The sequence below is a fragment of the Gopherus flavomarginatus genome, unplaced genomic scaffold, assembly GCF_025201925.1.
Source record: "Gopherus flavomarginatus isolate rGopFla2 unplaced genomic scaffold, rGopFla2.mat.asm mat_scaffold_34_arrow_ctg1, whole genome shotgun sequence".
NCBI lineage: Eukaryota > Metazoa > Chordata > Testudines > Testudinidae > Gopherus > Gopherus flavomarginatus.
In genome coordinates, this window is record NW_026115061.1 from 2,853,629 (window position 1) to 2,869,912 (window position 16,284).

Genomic DNA, 16,284 nt, shown 5'->3' on the forward strand with positions numbered 1-16,284 from the left:
TACCCTGAGTGGCCACACAGTGTCACTGTTGCTCCATGCAGGAAATGCTCTGGGCGTTACTGTGATGGAGTAGGGACTGTCTGTGTGGGGGATGGGAGAGCAGCGGGTGACTTTAGGTGAGGGACAGGACCTAAGCCTGTAACTTAAGCTAGGCAGCGGGGAGGAGGTCAGTACCTTTGCCCAGGAAGCTGAATAAAGGAAGGGGCTGGCTGGAGGGAGTTAGTTCAGTTTTGGTTTGGAGCTGGGTTGTTGGAATTCAGGGAATCCCAAACTGGGAACTAAGCTTCCTGAACCCCCAGAAGGACTCGATTGAGGGGTCCTGGTTGTGCCCAGAAGCTCTGCTGTATTCTTCATTCCTGTTGGCCAAAAAAACCTTCTGTTTTACTGGCTGGCTGAGTCACTGTGTGTCCCAGGAAGAGGGGTGCAGGGCCAGATTCCACCACACTACGTGACACCCCCTAAGCCCCTCTGGGACCCCTGCAGCCTGGACGTAGGTATCTGTGCCCCCCACCAAACTCCTGAGCCCCCCTCCCCGACCGCCTACAGCCTGGACCTAGATATCTGTGCCCCCCACGAACTCCCTAAGCCCCCCAGGGACCCCTTGAGCCTGGACGTAGGTGGAACCCTTCTGCCAGGCTGAACTGATAGCAGCAAGGACTGGGTTCAATACATAGGGGTCCCTTGCCTACAATGTAATGCAAACCAGTTCGAGCCCCCACCCAGTGACATGGGAAAATTTTACATACGCACCCCTAGGTGCCTCAAAGAGGCGATACTTCCCCTCTCGCAAGCATAGAGTCTGGGTGTAGCAGAAAATGTTTAATAACCTGAGATAAACAACATAGCATTAAATTGGGAAAACACCTCAACTAGGCCGTGTCCTTTTCCCTGGGATCATGAGTCCAGCAATCCCCAAATCACCCCAAGGCTCCAAAGTCCAATATCTCCAATGTTTCAAGAGTCCAGCAACCACAAAATCACCCACAGTCCCGTAGCCCCAGAGTTCAAGAGTCTATCTGCAGGGTTTTTCCCCCTGCCAGCCTGAGTAGAAAGGGGCACCTTATGTGGTCCACTGCTGACTGCTCTGCCTCTCCATGGGATTCTGCTTTTGCCTTCCCCACAAACTGCTCAGCTCAGTCCACCAGCTGCTCTGCCAGCCAACCTGTGTTCTGCTCCAGCTGTCCCCCAAAACTGCTAGACTCCCCTCACTCCGTGGGCCACTCCCACAAACTGCTCCTGTCTGCTAACTACTGTGTTCTGCAATACAGTTTCAGAGTCCCCCACAAGCTAACACATCTTTTCAGTGATTTCAGCTCAAGAACCTAGAAATTCAACTCTTAAGAGAATAAAAAATCAACACTGCTATTCAACTGTTAAAAGAAAAAAAGGGCAATTGGTGACTCTAGCTCACCCAAGGAGCCCACTCCCTTGTCTAGCGAGTGCCACTCAATTGGTGGTGAGAATCACTGTCTCAAAGCAGTTTCACAGTTCCTCATCCACACAATCAGGGTGACAATACTCCACATCTCATGCCCCAACAACAAATAAACGGGATACCACAGCTGCCAAAGCAACCATCCCAGGCTGCCGTGGCCATGTCAGGCGGGGTGGGTGTGCCTATGCAAACACGATCAGCCCCTGAAATTCTTTTCCACACTCGCCATAATTCACCACCAGATGTCAGGGTAGAGTTCATCCTGCTTCTGCTTACATAGGTATCTGTGCCCCCCACAACCTCCTAATCCCACCGGGACCCATCTATCCTGGATAAAGGTATCTGTGCTCCCCACAAACTTCTAAGCCCCCCAGGGAACGCACAAGCCCAGATGTAGGCATTGTATGCCCCACAAACCCCCTAAGACCCACAGGACCCCTCCAGCCTGTAGGTAGGTATCTGTGACCCCCAGAGCCACACAAAGACCCTCGGGACCCCTACAGCATGGATGTTTGTATCTGTGATCCCCACAAACCGCCTAAGCTACCCAGGGCCCCCTACAATTGGGACATAGGTATCTGTTCCCCCCCAAAACACCTAATACCCCCCAGAACCCCTCCAGCCTAGACGTAGGTATCTCTGACCCCACGAAACCCCTAAGCCACGACGGGACCCCTCCAGCATGGACATAGGTATCTGTGCCCCCACAACCCTTCTAAGACCCCCAAAACCCCTCCAGCCTAGACGCAGGTATCTGTGCCCCCCATAACCCTCCTAGGCCATGATGGGACCTCTCCAGCCTCAACATAGTTAACTGTGCCCTCACAACCCCCCTAAGCCCCGCGGAATGCCTCTAGCCTAGACGCAGGTATCTGTGCCCAACACAAACCGTCTAAGGCCCCCAGGACCCCTCTTGCCTGGATGAAGGTATCTGTGCCCCCCACAAAGCCCTAAGCCCCCCCTGGATCCTTATACCCTGGACATAGGTATCTGTGCACCCTCACAAAACCACTGATCCTCCCAGCGACCCCTACAGCATGGACGTAGGTATCTGTACCCCAAAATGCCCAAAAGTAACCCCGGGACCCCTACAGCCTCGATATAGGTATCTGTGCCCCCCCCACACATCTCCCTAATACCCCCAGAACCCCTCCAGCCTGGTTGTGGATATTTGTGACCTCCAGGAACCCCCTAAGCCTCCCCAGGACTTCTCCAGCCTGGACATAGGTATCTCTGCCCCCAACAAGCCCCCTAAGACAAATAGGGGCCCCACCAGCCTGTTTGTAGGTGTGTGTATGAGGCAGAAATACCCTAAGCTCCCCAGGGCCAGCTCCAACTGGGACGTAGGTATCTGCACAATCACAACCCCTTAAGTCCCCCAGGGACCCCTCCAGACCATACGTAGGTTCTTGTGCCCCTCACCAACTCCCTAAACCCCCAGGGACCACTACAGCCTGGACTTATGTATTTGTGCTCACCACAACCCCCTAAGCCATCCAGGGACCTCTCCAGCCCGGAAGTAGATATTTGTGTCCCCCATGAAGCCCCTAATACCCACCGGAATGCCTCCAGCCTAGACGTAGCTATCTGTGCCCCCCATGACTCCTAAGCCCCCTAGGGATCTCTAAAGCATCTACGTAGGTGTGATGCTCTGTGTACTACCCTGCGACTCCACATGGTGTCACTGTTGCTTCATGCAGGAAATGATCTGTGCATTACCCTGCGTGGCCACACGGTGTCACTGTTGCTCCATGCCGGAAGTGATCTGTGCATTACCCTGCATGGCCACATGGTGTCACTGTTGCTCCATGCAGGAAGTGATCTGTGCATTACCCTGTGTAGCCACATGGTGTCACTGTTGCTCCATGCAGGAAATGCTCTGTGCATTACCCTGTGTAGCCACACGGTGTCACTGTTGCTCCATGCAGGAAATGCTCTGTGCATTTCCCTATATGGCCACATGGTGTCACTGTTGCTCTGAGAGGGAAATGCTCTGTGCATTACTGTGATGGAGTAGGGACTGTCTGTGTGGGGGATGGGAGAGCAGCAGGTGACCTTAGGACCGGACACGTGCTCAGCCTGTAACCTGAGCTAGGAAGGAGGGAGGGGGTCAGCACCTTTGCCCAGGAAGCTGGACAAAAGAAGGGGCTGGCTGGAGAGAGTTGGGTTAGTTCAGTTTCGGTTTTGGTCTGGGTGGTTGGAATTCAGGGAATCCCAAACTGGGGACTAAGTTTCCTGAAGCCCCAGAAGGACTCGAATGCGGGATCCTGCTTGTGCCTTCAAGTTCTGCTGTATCTTTCGCTCCTGTTGTCCAATAAACTTTCTGTTTTACTGGCTGGCTGAGAGTCACTTTGAGTCCCAGGAAGAGGGGTGCAGGACTGGACTCTCCCACACTCCGTGACAGACCCTAAGCCCCTTCAGGACCCCTGCAGCCTGGATGTAGGTATCTGTGCCCCCCATCAAATACCTAAGATCCCCGGAGACCTCTCCAGCCTGAACTTAGGTATCGGTGCCCCCCACAAGCCCCCTAAGCCCCCCAGGTACCTATACAGCCAGGACATTTGTATCTGTGCCCTATAGGGACTCCATAAGCCCCCCGGGACACTCCAGTGTGCACGTAGGTATATGTGCCCCCCAGAAACCCCCTCACCCCCCGGGACAGCTACAATCTGGACGTAGATATCTGTGCCCCTCATGAAACCTCTAACACCCCCCCCCGGGACTGATACAGCCTGGACATACGTATCTGTGCCCACCCAAACCCCTAAGACCCCCTGGTACCCGTACAGCCTGGACATAGGTATCTTGGGCCACCAAAAATCCCCTAAGACTCCCAGGATGCCTCCAGCCTGGACGTAGGTATCTATGCCCCCCACTAACCCTCTAAGCCCCCCTGGTACCACTAAAGCCTGGATGTACGAATATGTGCCCCCCACGAACTCCTTAAGCCCCCCTGGGACCCCTAGAACCTGGAGATTGGTATCTGTGCCCTCCCCCAAAACTCTCTAAGCCCCCCAGGGACCTCTACAGCCTGGACGTAGGTATCTGTGCACCCCAAGGCCCCTAAGATCCCACGGACCTCTACAGCCTGGATGTAGGTGTGATGGTGCTGCCCGTGGGAGCCAGCTGAGGTCACTCAATCAGGGTGAACCGCAAACAAAACAGGACAGACAAATTCCAAACGCTGCTGGTTATTCCGATACTTAGATTTACCAAGCCAACACAAAACAGCTTCTGTAGTACCTCACTGGTTACTTAGAAGTTTAAACCACGCAGTTCCCTTAAAGTACCCAGCCTCAGGCCTCCGTCCAGACACACCTGTCAGATATGATGATGATTCCTGAAAATCTTACTTCATCATGTTAAAGAAAAGATTCTTCTGATCCCAAAGGATCAGCTACATACCCAGGTTCAATTATAACTTATATCTTCCTAAAATACATGCTATAGGCAATTCTTATTAACTAAGCTAAAATGTATTAGAAAAGAAAAGAGAGAGAGTGTTGGTTAAAAGATCAATAGACATATAGACTTGAATTCAATTCTTGAGGTTCAGATACAAAGTAGAGATGAGTTTGTAGTTGCCAAAAGTCTTTTTAGAAATAGTCCATACGTTATAGTCCAATTTCCATATTCAGGGTGGCTCCAGTCAATGACTGGGGATCACAATCCTTGTGGCTTAAGGTTTCCCCCTCTTGAAACCCAAAGCAGATCTGAGATGAAGAAGGATCGTGTCCCAGGGTTCTTATACATTTCCAGCAGCCTTTCGGTCTCAGAAGACAATAGGCTTAACTCTCCTTCCAAGCATCCTGGCAATTAGTACAGAGTAATTTATTCATTAAACAGTTCAGATACAGGTTACCACAACCTTCAAAGAGACACATAGACAATAATACTATTTCACTCAAGTATCATCATTAATGTTAATATTCCTTTTTTGCTCTTTGAATTAAAACTGTAGCAATAGACAAGACTTGTTTGCCTACATCACAAGACCTGAGCAAACATCTCCCCTCCTACCTCTAACAATGCAGACTTGCATTTCAAAGCTCTGTTCATTCACATATCTTGCTAACCAGTTCTTAAGGTTCACCCATGGGTCAGATCAATCGGTGAGGTGAGTTAATTAACTCTTTCTGGCCCTGTCACCTTTCAATGAGATATAATATTATACTTATAATGTCACAGTCGCGGTGAGTCGAGTGCTGCAGCTCCCTGTAGACTCTGCCTGTGTCTCTTACCGAGCTGGAGTACAGCAGTCGAGGGGAGAGCACTCGATGTGTTGCATCTACACTAGACACGATATATCAACCCCCGCTGGATCAATCGCTGCCCACCGATTCGGCAGGTGGTATAGACATACCCCGAGTATCTGGTGATCGGAGCTGGACCCCGGAAGGGGACACATTGAAGGAACTCAGGAGCTAAGGTGCCTCTATTGTCAACTGTCAGGGCTGCTGTGGCTCAGAGGAGGGTGCTTGACTGCCTGGCAGGCTTAGGCGCCACAAGCCTGGGAGGCAGGAGAAGTGAAGCGGCCATGGTGTGCTCAGGGTGCTTGTGCTTGGAGCAGGGGTGAGCTGGGGCGAGGGGGGGTGCCGCAGGGCAGAGCGGGGGAGTTGCCACAAGAGGGGAGCCTCAGGGTGGAGGGGAGGAGCTGCCACGGGTGAGGCACCTCAGGGTGGGGGCGCAGGGGGAAAGGTGCAAGGTGGAAGTTTCGCCTAGGGAGTGAAACATCCTTGCACCAGCCCTGCCCCATGCCCTGCCTGCAGCCAGCCCTGCACCCCCTGCCCTGCCCTGCCGGCAGCCATCCTCTGTCTCCAGACAGCCCTGCACCTTCTGCCCTGCCCACACCAGCCGCATCCTCCCTGCCCTACTTGCAGCCAGCCCTGCAGCAAAGCCCCTGACAAACCCCCAGTCCTGTCTCCAGCCATCTCCTGCCACCCCCCCTGTGGCCCTGCCCAAAGCCAACCAGCCCCCACACACACCCAGCCTGCACCAGCCCTGCACGCCCTATCTGCAGCCAGCCCTGCATCCCCTGCCCTGTCTCCAGCCAACCCAATGCACCCCCCTGCCTGAAGCCAGCCAGCCCCGCACCCCTTACCCTGCCTGCAGCCAGACCCTACCTCCAGCCAGCCCCATGTCCACCGGTGCCCTGCAGTACCCAGGGCAGTAACCCTGCACTTCTGCTTCAATGAGGGGGGCAGGGAGAAGCTGGGACCCACACATGTGCACACCCTAGGGTGACCAGACAGCAAGTGTGAAAAATCGGGACAGGGGGTGGGAGGTAATAGGATCCTAGATAAGAAAAAGACCCCAAAATTCGGACTGTCCCTATAAAATAAGGACATCTGGTCACCCTAGCACACCCCCAGGACTCCTGAGTTCCATTGCTGGGTTTCCTATTGGTTCCACTGCTGGTTCTTTTCCTTTTCCTGGGGGGACTTTCGGCAAGTTGCTCCACACTCTAGGGCTCTGTCCCCAGCAGTCAAATGGGGATTTCATACTTTCCCGCTATTGGAAAGTGCTGGGAGAATCTCCCAGCAAAAGTTGCTCTGACAGTGCTAAGCAGCATCTGACCATTCAAGGTCGGAGCGCACTGCCCAGGAGGAGTGTTTGGCTCTGGGGTTTCACTTCAGCCCAGTGTAGAGAGAGGGGCCCAACCATAGAGTTTGGCTCAAGAAGACCAAGTCTCCAATTTGTTAAGGACGTTTTGAATTTCAATCCTGTGCTCCAAAGTGATTGGTGTCAGTTGCAAATTTTAGAAGCATGGTCTGCACTGCATTTTCCAAATCATTCATGAAAATATTGAATAGTACCGGACTCCGGACTGATGCCTGCCAGACCCACTAGGTACACCCTCTCCGTTGGACAGCCAAATATGGAGAAGGGCTCCTGGAGTCTGGGCTTTCAACCAGCTCTGCACCCACATTACACTGATTGCAGCTGGACTGCATTTCCCTCGTTTGCTTGTGAGAATGTCCTACAGGACAGTGTCAAAAGCCTTAGTATCTGCAAGCTAGATCCCATCTACTGTTTACCCACCTACACCAGGCCCGGAACCCTGCCGAAGAAGGAATGAGGATTGGTTTGGAATGATTTGTTCTTGACAATTCCACGCTCACTCGTCCTAAGAACCAAATTATCCTGTAGGTGCTGCTGACAAACTGAGTGTTTAAGAATGTATTCCAGTATCTCTCCAGCTATGGCAATCAGGTTAGCTAGTCTGTAAGTCCCAGGGGTCTCTTTGTTCCCCTTTGAAAGATAGGTCCTGTCTTGTTCATGGATGGGAAGATGTTCTTTTTCAGGGATCTCAGACGAGAACTGGGGCACAACACCTGGTTTGTTAAGGCCACAAAAACGGAGGCAGGAACCTCTTCTCTCCTGCTGGCAAAGAACCCAAGGTACCTAAAAGACAGAGATTCACATTCTTGAAAGGGCTTTAAAAAGGCAGTGGTTAAAAAGTTTGGCCCCGACCATTTCTTGTTTCCACAGACTAGACACTTCAGCAAACTTTAGTATTCCTTGGTGCAAAAACACCGTGAAACTCCCCTTTCTTCTTCACAGAGGGCTTCAACACCCCTTTTCTCACTCAGGCTCACAACTGTCCAGAATTCGAGAACTGTCCCTGTTCCCATTGGACAAATGGGAGGAGCCTGAGGTACAGAGAAGGGAGGTGACCTACCCAAGGGCCTACACAGCAAGGCGGTGGCAGAGCCAGAAAGAGAAGCTACCAGTCAGACTCCTGTTCTAACAGACAACAAATCCCCCCAGAGGCAGGGATAGAGCTCAGGAATTGAGATGGTGGGAAAATTTCATTCCAACCATTTCTGTCCAAATATCCCATTCAGACTAAACCAGTTTGTTTCTCAGAATCATAACAAGTGAGATGGAAGTTCTTTGCAAAAAGATTTTGTTGCAAAACAAAAGCATCTCCTGTTTGTCACAGTGTGTTAAATTGTGTCATCACACACAAAGAGGAGACACTTAGATCTTGAAAATTAGATAAGATGCTTCAGTCTGAGCTAAGTCATCGCTGCTCTTAACAATTCCAAATTAAAAAAATACAAATAAAAAAGACTGTTTCAGCTAATCTATTATGTCATAATCTGCTCTGAGTAAACGTGATGGGACACCTCATATTATGCACTACTCTTAGTGACACTCTCCAATGGATTCCCATCCTCCACCCACCATGAGGTAGGTAAGAGTGGATTATTATTATCCCTACTTGAAAGAGGGAGAAGCTAAGGCTGAGAAAGGAGAACGGACTTGTCTTAGGTCACACAGCCAGGCAGTGGCAGAGTTGGGAATAGGACCCAAGAGCCCTGATTTTCAAACTACCCATTGGATCTTGAATTTCAGACACTGAATGACCTGAATAAAGTGCTCTCAGATGAGCTCCAGACCAACAACAGTGACAGTAACTATTCAGCAAGTATTTGAGGAGAACTGCAATGTTAGAGAGAATCATGACCTGCTCAGAGACAACTAATGCAGAGAAGCGGCAAAATTCATCAAACATAGAACTGGTTTTGACTTATAAAGAGAAAAACAAGGACCTGAGTCTCCTCCCTGTCAATAACCCCCGGCTCAGCCAATCAGGGTAGAGACTGAGGATGGGAGGCTGAGGGATCTCACCAGAGAGCCCAAAGGATGGCCCAGGTCACCAGTGGGGATCACTTCCCGAGCAATAGTTCAGCCTCACATTTTTGGGTAGACCTCCCACAGTGAGAACTGCAGAGCACTGCCCTGCAAAAAACTAAAAAAACCACACACACACTCTCTCTCTCCCCCTCCCTCCTGGTGTTGGGAGGGGAACAGGTAAAAGGACAAAGGAAACAAGAGAAGAGAAAGGAGGGAGGGAGCGATGGAGGAAGAGGTGAAACAAAAAGGACAAACCCTAATGTCCCCAGTGATTCTAAGGGACAAAATCCCAGGTGCAGAATAAAATTCTGCCTCCTTAAGCTCGTGTTTTCCATGCCTCGAATTCACCTGTCACCAGATGGATCAGACTGAACAGCTTTCAAACCTCCAGGAGGCTCTTACCTTCTAAACAGGAATGGCTGTTTTCTAGTAAAATCACTACAAGGGAAGGAGAAACCTCGAAAGAGGTTCCTCCTGGTGCTCACGTCCGTGAACCCGAATACTCTCTCAGTCCTCAAAGAGAGACCTGGAGAAGGAGACTTGCTGAAGCAAAGCCACAGGGGTCTCTGAGGTTTCCCTGGCCCCTCACCCCTGTCCTGCCTTGCTGATGTCAGCATCTCTCTGTGAGGTCACCACCTCCCCACCACCTTGGACCAATAAGTCTTAGGTCCTGCAAAAGGCCTTTGTGATGTCACTGCCACATCCCTCCTTTGCTGTGCCAATGTCCTGCCCCTGGCCTGGACCTTTGGAGGTTTGAGCTACTCCCTGTGGATCACTCCACTCAAGGAGCGTTCATTCTAGTCAGCAAGCCGGCTAGACAGGAAAACATCAGACGCTGCTCCCAATGCTACACTCAGTTTTTCAGAAATTAGTCGACTTTCTGGCCAGAGGAGACCATTAGATCATCTAATCTGACCCCCTGCATGTCACAAACCTCCTGTATGACACAAGAGCTACTTTGGGGGCAAACACATTCAAGAAAGGCATCTAGTCTTCATTAAATGACATCAGGAGATGAAGAATCCACCCCTTTCCTTGGTAGCTTGTTCCTGTGGTGAATCATCCTCGCTGTTGACTATTTGTGCCTTAGTTGTAATAGGAATTTGTCTCTTTTCAACTTCCAATCATTGGGTCTTGTTATGCCTTTCTCTGCTAGATTCAAGAGCCCTTTAATAACCAATCTTTTCTCTCCATTAAGGCACTTCAACACTTCAGCGAAGTCACCGTTCAATCTTCTTTTCATAAGCTAAACAGGTTGAGCTCTTTCACTACTCACTAGAAGGTATTTTTCTCCAGCCCTCAGAACATTTGGTAGCTCTTTGCTGCCCTAGCTCAAATTTCACAACATCTTTTTCAAATGAGGACACCAAAACTGAAAGCTATTCCAATATCAGTCTCACTGATGCCATGTCACCTCCTGTGACGTTATTGACATAATCTGTAACTGTGCAGATCACTGTTGCGACCACTGTTCTATATTTGCAGCCAATACTGTAGAAAGGTTGTCATGTAAGGGGTCTATGGAGAGGTTCTGATTGGCTGATTATAATGATGCTATCTCTAGATGTGTATCATTTTTGTAGTTGATGTTATGAATATTGGCTCTATGCTGCCCATATTTCAAACTTGTGCCATAATGGGGGACAAAACAGCTACCTTGTTAGAAGTGGCTTTGCCAATAGATGGAACCTGGGATTTAAACTCCCAATGATCGCACTGTGTTTGGGATCCATTTGAATTCCTCTCCCAGGTCTTTGACACTTTCATCTCCACTCATAGCGACTCTGATAGAGGATTAAAGAAGTCAAAGCATCATCTCCAAGCACAGACAACGGAGAATGCTTCATCACATGACACTTTGAGAAGTGGATGGATAGAACGTGATGAAGATAAACTCTGCCTGGCTCAGACAAAAGATAACAGTTGTGCAGTGATGAGGAAGGAGGGAATCTCTGAGTCACGCGTCCACGGTCGTGTCTTCACAGTGCTCCCAAGCTGGAGAGTGAAGAACTCCCTCGGTCCCACCGTGAGACTGAGGAACAGGAGGCCTGTCACCCCCATTCCTGCCGTCCTGCATTCCTGGTGTCCAGCATCCCAGAGGGCCTCCGTGCCAGCAACGAAACCCAACCGTCGTCTGGACTCCCCAGTGCTCCTCCTCAACGGCTCTAAATCAGCGGGAGAGTGGAAGGTCCTGGGCGTCGCGCCGGCACCTGGGATCCACTGCACCTGAACAGTGGGGAAAGGTTTCTGTGCTGGGGCATTGTTTAGTGTTTTCTAGTTTCCAAGGGAGGGTTTATGGGCCTGAGCGTTAAGCTCCCAAACCCAGTCACTGTTTCATTGTATTCATTAAGTTCTTATTTTCCCCTGTTCCCCCAGCTTTCTGTACCTTTACCCTGACTACACTTACCTTTGTTTGTGCCAAACCACCTTGTCTCCTCTTTATTTTATTTACACCTCAGAAGGAGGGAGGCAAAATCCACTGGTGATAGAGACAGGAGGGAGTCGAGTTTGTATCTCCTGAGAAAAGGGGCTTTTTCCTTTCCTATTTCTCCCCTACCATTTCTAACATTTTCCTTTGAAGCGTTGCCTTATTCAGCTTGAGGAAACATTAGCTTTTAAGATAAAAACTACGAAATACAGAACTAGAGACATTTTTTAGAAATCTGGGATTTAGACATTTTATATAAAGCCGGGGGGGGGGGGGTGTTGGAGTTTCTGAGAAGGTTTTTGTTTGCAAGAAGCAACATTGTTGTGTCTGTTATTGTACCAAGTGGGGAGATGGTTGTCTATAAAGGAAGAGTCAAGACTAAACGCATCCAGCGAGGATGGGATTTGAACCCATGCATGCAGAGCACAATGGATTAACAGTCCATCACCTTAACCACTGGGCCACCTCAACTGAGCTGTAACAAAAGGGACAGAAGGAGAAATCTAAGGCCGACAGAGATAGGGACACTAAGGAGTTTTTAAATACTAAGCGTAGGCAGGGTCTGAATGAGCTCCTCCCTCACATCTAGTGAGGAGCTGGGGAAAGACTTCAGGAACAGACCGTGTTTGCATAGACACACCTACTCTGCCTAGCTATGCAGCATGATGGGGCCGCTTCCCCAAAATGACCAGTTTTGGATGGTCTTGGGTTACAAATCACTTTAGGATTGAGTGGAATAAAATGTTATTCTCCTTCCTGTATGAGTGAAGGGCAGCAGAACAGACCTAGTCCATCCTGATGGAGGGGTGAGGTGAGGTGAGGTGAGGGTGAGGAATAGCTTTTATTGGACTGCAGAGAAGGATTGAGGACATCACGCTAAAACAGTGGTCCCCAAATATTTCACATTGTGCCCTCTTAGCCATGGCTGTGGCCCCTCGGAAGCCACGGTTGAGAAGCAGGGCTGGGAGTGGGGCTGTTGCTTGCTGGGGAGAGGGGTGCGGACAGGGGCAAGGGGGTCATCGCTGGGCTGGGAGCCAGAGGCCCAGACTGAGGGTGGGGTTGGGGAAGAGCTGGGACAGAGTGGGGCTGAGTGGTGCTTCATCCCGGCCCTCCATGGGGGCTGACTCAGGCCCTGAGGTGCCCCCATGAATGTTCCTTTGTGTCTCCCTAGGAGTCATACCCCACATTATGGGGACCACTGAACCCTACTCGCTAAGCAGGGGCTAGTGATACCAAAGCCCAGGGAAAGGGAGAACAAGTGTGGGGGCCCCAGCACCAGAACCATGCACCCCCTTCTGTCTGTGGCTCTGCCCCCTTCCACCCATAGCCCCATCCACTATCACCTCTGTTCCACCCCTTCCCCCACCAGCCCCACCCTGTCACTCCTTTACCCCTGCCCCGCTGCGGCCCTGAGACCAGAGAAGCTCCGTACCCCTGCTGCAGCCCCTGGGCCGTAGCAGGGAGTGGGAGCTCCTCCAGCCCTGGGGCTGACATAGGGGAGACTTTTGCAGGGTGGCCTAATTTGGCCGGGGTCCCAGTCATGGGCCCCACTGTCCCCTTGGTGATGCAAGGTTTGGGGAGACTGAGCCCCCCCGACCTCCACTCCGTGTGGCCACTCAGGGTAATGCACAGAGCATCACACCTACGTAGAGGCTGTAGAGATCCCTGGGGGCTTAGGGGTCATGGGAGGTACAGATAGCTACGTCCAGGCTGGAGGCATTCTGGGGGGCTTAAGGGGGTTCGACCTCCATTACGTGCTGCCCAGGCTACCACTGCTCAGTGTGGGGCCAGTCTCCCTGTGTTTTCTGCTGCTTGTGCTGGGGAGCCTGGCCGGCACTAGGGGTGGGGCCCCCAGCAGCCACCCAAGGCTCCAGGGGGTCAAAGGTGTGTTGCAGGGAAGTCCTCTGCAGCTCCCACTATGGAAGGTCCACCCAAAAATGTGGGACTGAAATAGTGCTCGGGCAGTGATCCCCACCGGTGACCTGGGCCATCCTTTGGGCTCTCTGGTGAGAACCCTCAGTCTCCCGTCCTCAGTCTCTACCCTGATTGGTTGAGCAGGGGGTTATTGACAGGGAGGAGACTCAGGTCCTTGTTGTTCTCTTTTAAGATCAAGTAAATAGGTCAGAACAAGTTCTATCTTTGATTAATTTTGCTGCTTCTCTGCATTAATTGTCTCTGAGCAGTTGATGATTCCCTCTAACATTGCAGTTCTCCTCAAATACTTGCTGAATAATTACTGTCACTGTTGTTGGTCTGGAGCTCATCTGAGAGCACAGTGTTCAGGTCATTCAATGTCTGAAATTCAAGATCCGATGGTTTGTTTGAAAATCAGGGCTCTTCGGTCCTATTCCCAACACTGCCTCTGACGGGCTGTGTGACCTAAGACAAGTCAATTCTCCTTTCTCAGCCTTAGCTTCTCCCTCTTTCAAGTAGGGATAATAATGATCCGCTCTTACCTACCTCATGGTGGGTGAAGGATGCGGATCCATTTGGGAGTGTCACTAGAAGTAGTGCATAATATGAAGTTTCCCATCATGTTTACTCAGAGCAGATTATGACATAATAGATTAGCTGAAATAGTCTATTTTATTTGTATTTTTTTATTTTGAAATTGTTAATAGTAGCAACGACTTAGCTCAGATTGAAGCATCTTATCTAATGGTTGAGATCTAAGTGTCTCCCCTTTGTGTGCGAGGAGACAATTTAACACACTCTGACAAAAAGGAGATGCTTTTGTTTTGCAACAAAATATTTTTGCAAAGATCTTTCATCCCACTTGTTATGATTTTGAGAAACAAACTGGTTTAGTCTAAATGGGATTTTCGGACAGAAACGGTTGGAATGAAATTTTCCCACCATCTCGATTCCTGGGCTCTGGGGTGTTTTCATCTGTTAGAACAGGAGTCAGAACTGGTTGCTTCTCTTTCTGGCTCTGCCATCGCCTTATTGTGTAGGCCTTGGGTAGGTCACTTCCCTTCTCCCATCTGTCCAATCGGAACAGGAACAGTTCTCGAACTATGGGCAGTTTAGAGCCCAAGTGAGATAAGGGGCGTTAAAGCCCTCTGTGAAGGAGAAAGGGGAGTTTCACAGTGTTTAGCACCAAGGAATTCTAAAGTTTGCTAGTACCTATGCGACCTCCAGCAACACACACACACACACCTCCGTCCTGTTGTTGGGAAGGGAACAGGAGAAAGGACAAAAGAAGCAAGAGAAGAAGAGGAGGGAGGGATGGAGGAAGAGGTGAAACAAAAAGGACAAAACCTAATGTCCCCAGCGATTCTTAGGGACAAAATCCCAGGTGCGCAATAAAATTCTGCCTCCTTAAGCTCGTGTTTTCCATGCCTAGAATTCACTTGTCACCAGATAAATCAGACTGAACAGGTTTCAAACCTCCAGGAGGCTCTTGCCTTCTAAACAGGGACGGCTGTTTTCTAGTAAAATCACTACAAGGGAAGGAGGAAACTCGAAAGAGGTTGCTCCTGGCGCTCACGTCCATGACCCCAAATAATCTCTCAGTCCTCAAAGAGAGACCTGGAGAAGGAAACGTGCTGAAGCAAAGCCACAGAGGTCTCTGAGGTTTCCCTGGCCCCTCGCCCCTGGGACTCAAAGTGACTCTCAGCCAGCCAGTAAAACAGAAAGTTTATTGGACAACAGGAGCGAAAGATACAGCAGAACTTGAAGGCACAAGCAGGATCCCGCATTCGAGTCCTTCTGGGGATTCAGGAAACTTAGTTCCCAGTTTGGGATTCCCTGAATTCCAACCACCCAGACCAAAACCGAAACTGAACTAACCCAACTCTCTCCAGCCAGCCCCTTCTTTTGTCCAGCTTCCTGGGCAAAGGTGCTGACCCCCTCCCTCCTTCCTAGCTCAGGTTACAGGCTGAGCACGTGTCCGGTCCTAAGGTCACCTGCTGCTTTCCCATCCCCCACACAGACAGTCCCTACTCCATCATAGTAATGCACAGAGCATTTCCCTCACAGAGCAACAGTGACACCATGTGGCCACACTGGGTAATGCACAGAGCATTTCCCGCATGGAGCAACAGTGACACCATGTGGCTACGAAAGGTAATGCACAGAGCATTTCCCGCATGGAGCAACAGTGACACCATGTGGCTACGAAAGGTAATGCACAGAGCATTTCCTGCATGGAGCAACAGTGACACCATGTGGCTACGAAGGGTAATGCACAGAGCATTACCTGCATGGAGCAACAGTGACACCGTGTGGCCATGCAGGGTAATGCACAGAGCATTTCCTGCATTGAGCAACAGTGACACCGTGTGGCCATGCAGGGTAATGCACAGAGCATTTCCTGCATGGAGCAACAGTGACACTGTGTGGAGACGCAGGGTAGCACACAGAGCATTTCCCTCATGGTGTAACAGTGACACCATGTGGCCACGCAGGGTAATGCACAGAGCATTTCCTGCATGGAGCAACAGTGACACCATGTGGCCATGCAGGGTAATGCACAGAGCATCACACCTACATAGATGCTTTAGAGATCCCTAGGGGGCTTAGAGTTCATGGGGGACACAGATAGCTACGTCTAGGCTGGAGGCATTCCGGTGGGTATTAGGGGCTTCATGGGGGACACAAATATCTACTTCCAGGCTGGAGAGGTCCCTGGATGGCTTAGGGGGTTGTGGTGAGCACAAATACATAAGTCCAGGCTGTAGTGGTCCCTGGGGGTTTAGGGAGTTGGTGAGGGGCACAAGAACCTACGTATGGTCTGGAGGGGTCCCTGGGGGACTTAAGGGGTTGTGATTGTGCA

General features: G+C 50.6%; 1 non-coding gene across 1 annotated transcript; it reads right to left on the bottom strand.

The window, feature by feature from the left end:
• Positions 1–11,896: 11,896 nt before the first annotated feature.
• Positions 11,897–11,979, bottom strand: TRNAN-GUU (transfer RNA asparagine (anticodon GUU)). The gene has a single exon. It is a non-coding gene; the product is annotated as a tRNA-Asn (tRNA).
• Positions 11,980–16,284: the final 4,305 nt, after the last annotated feature.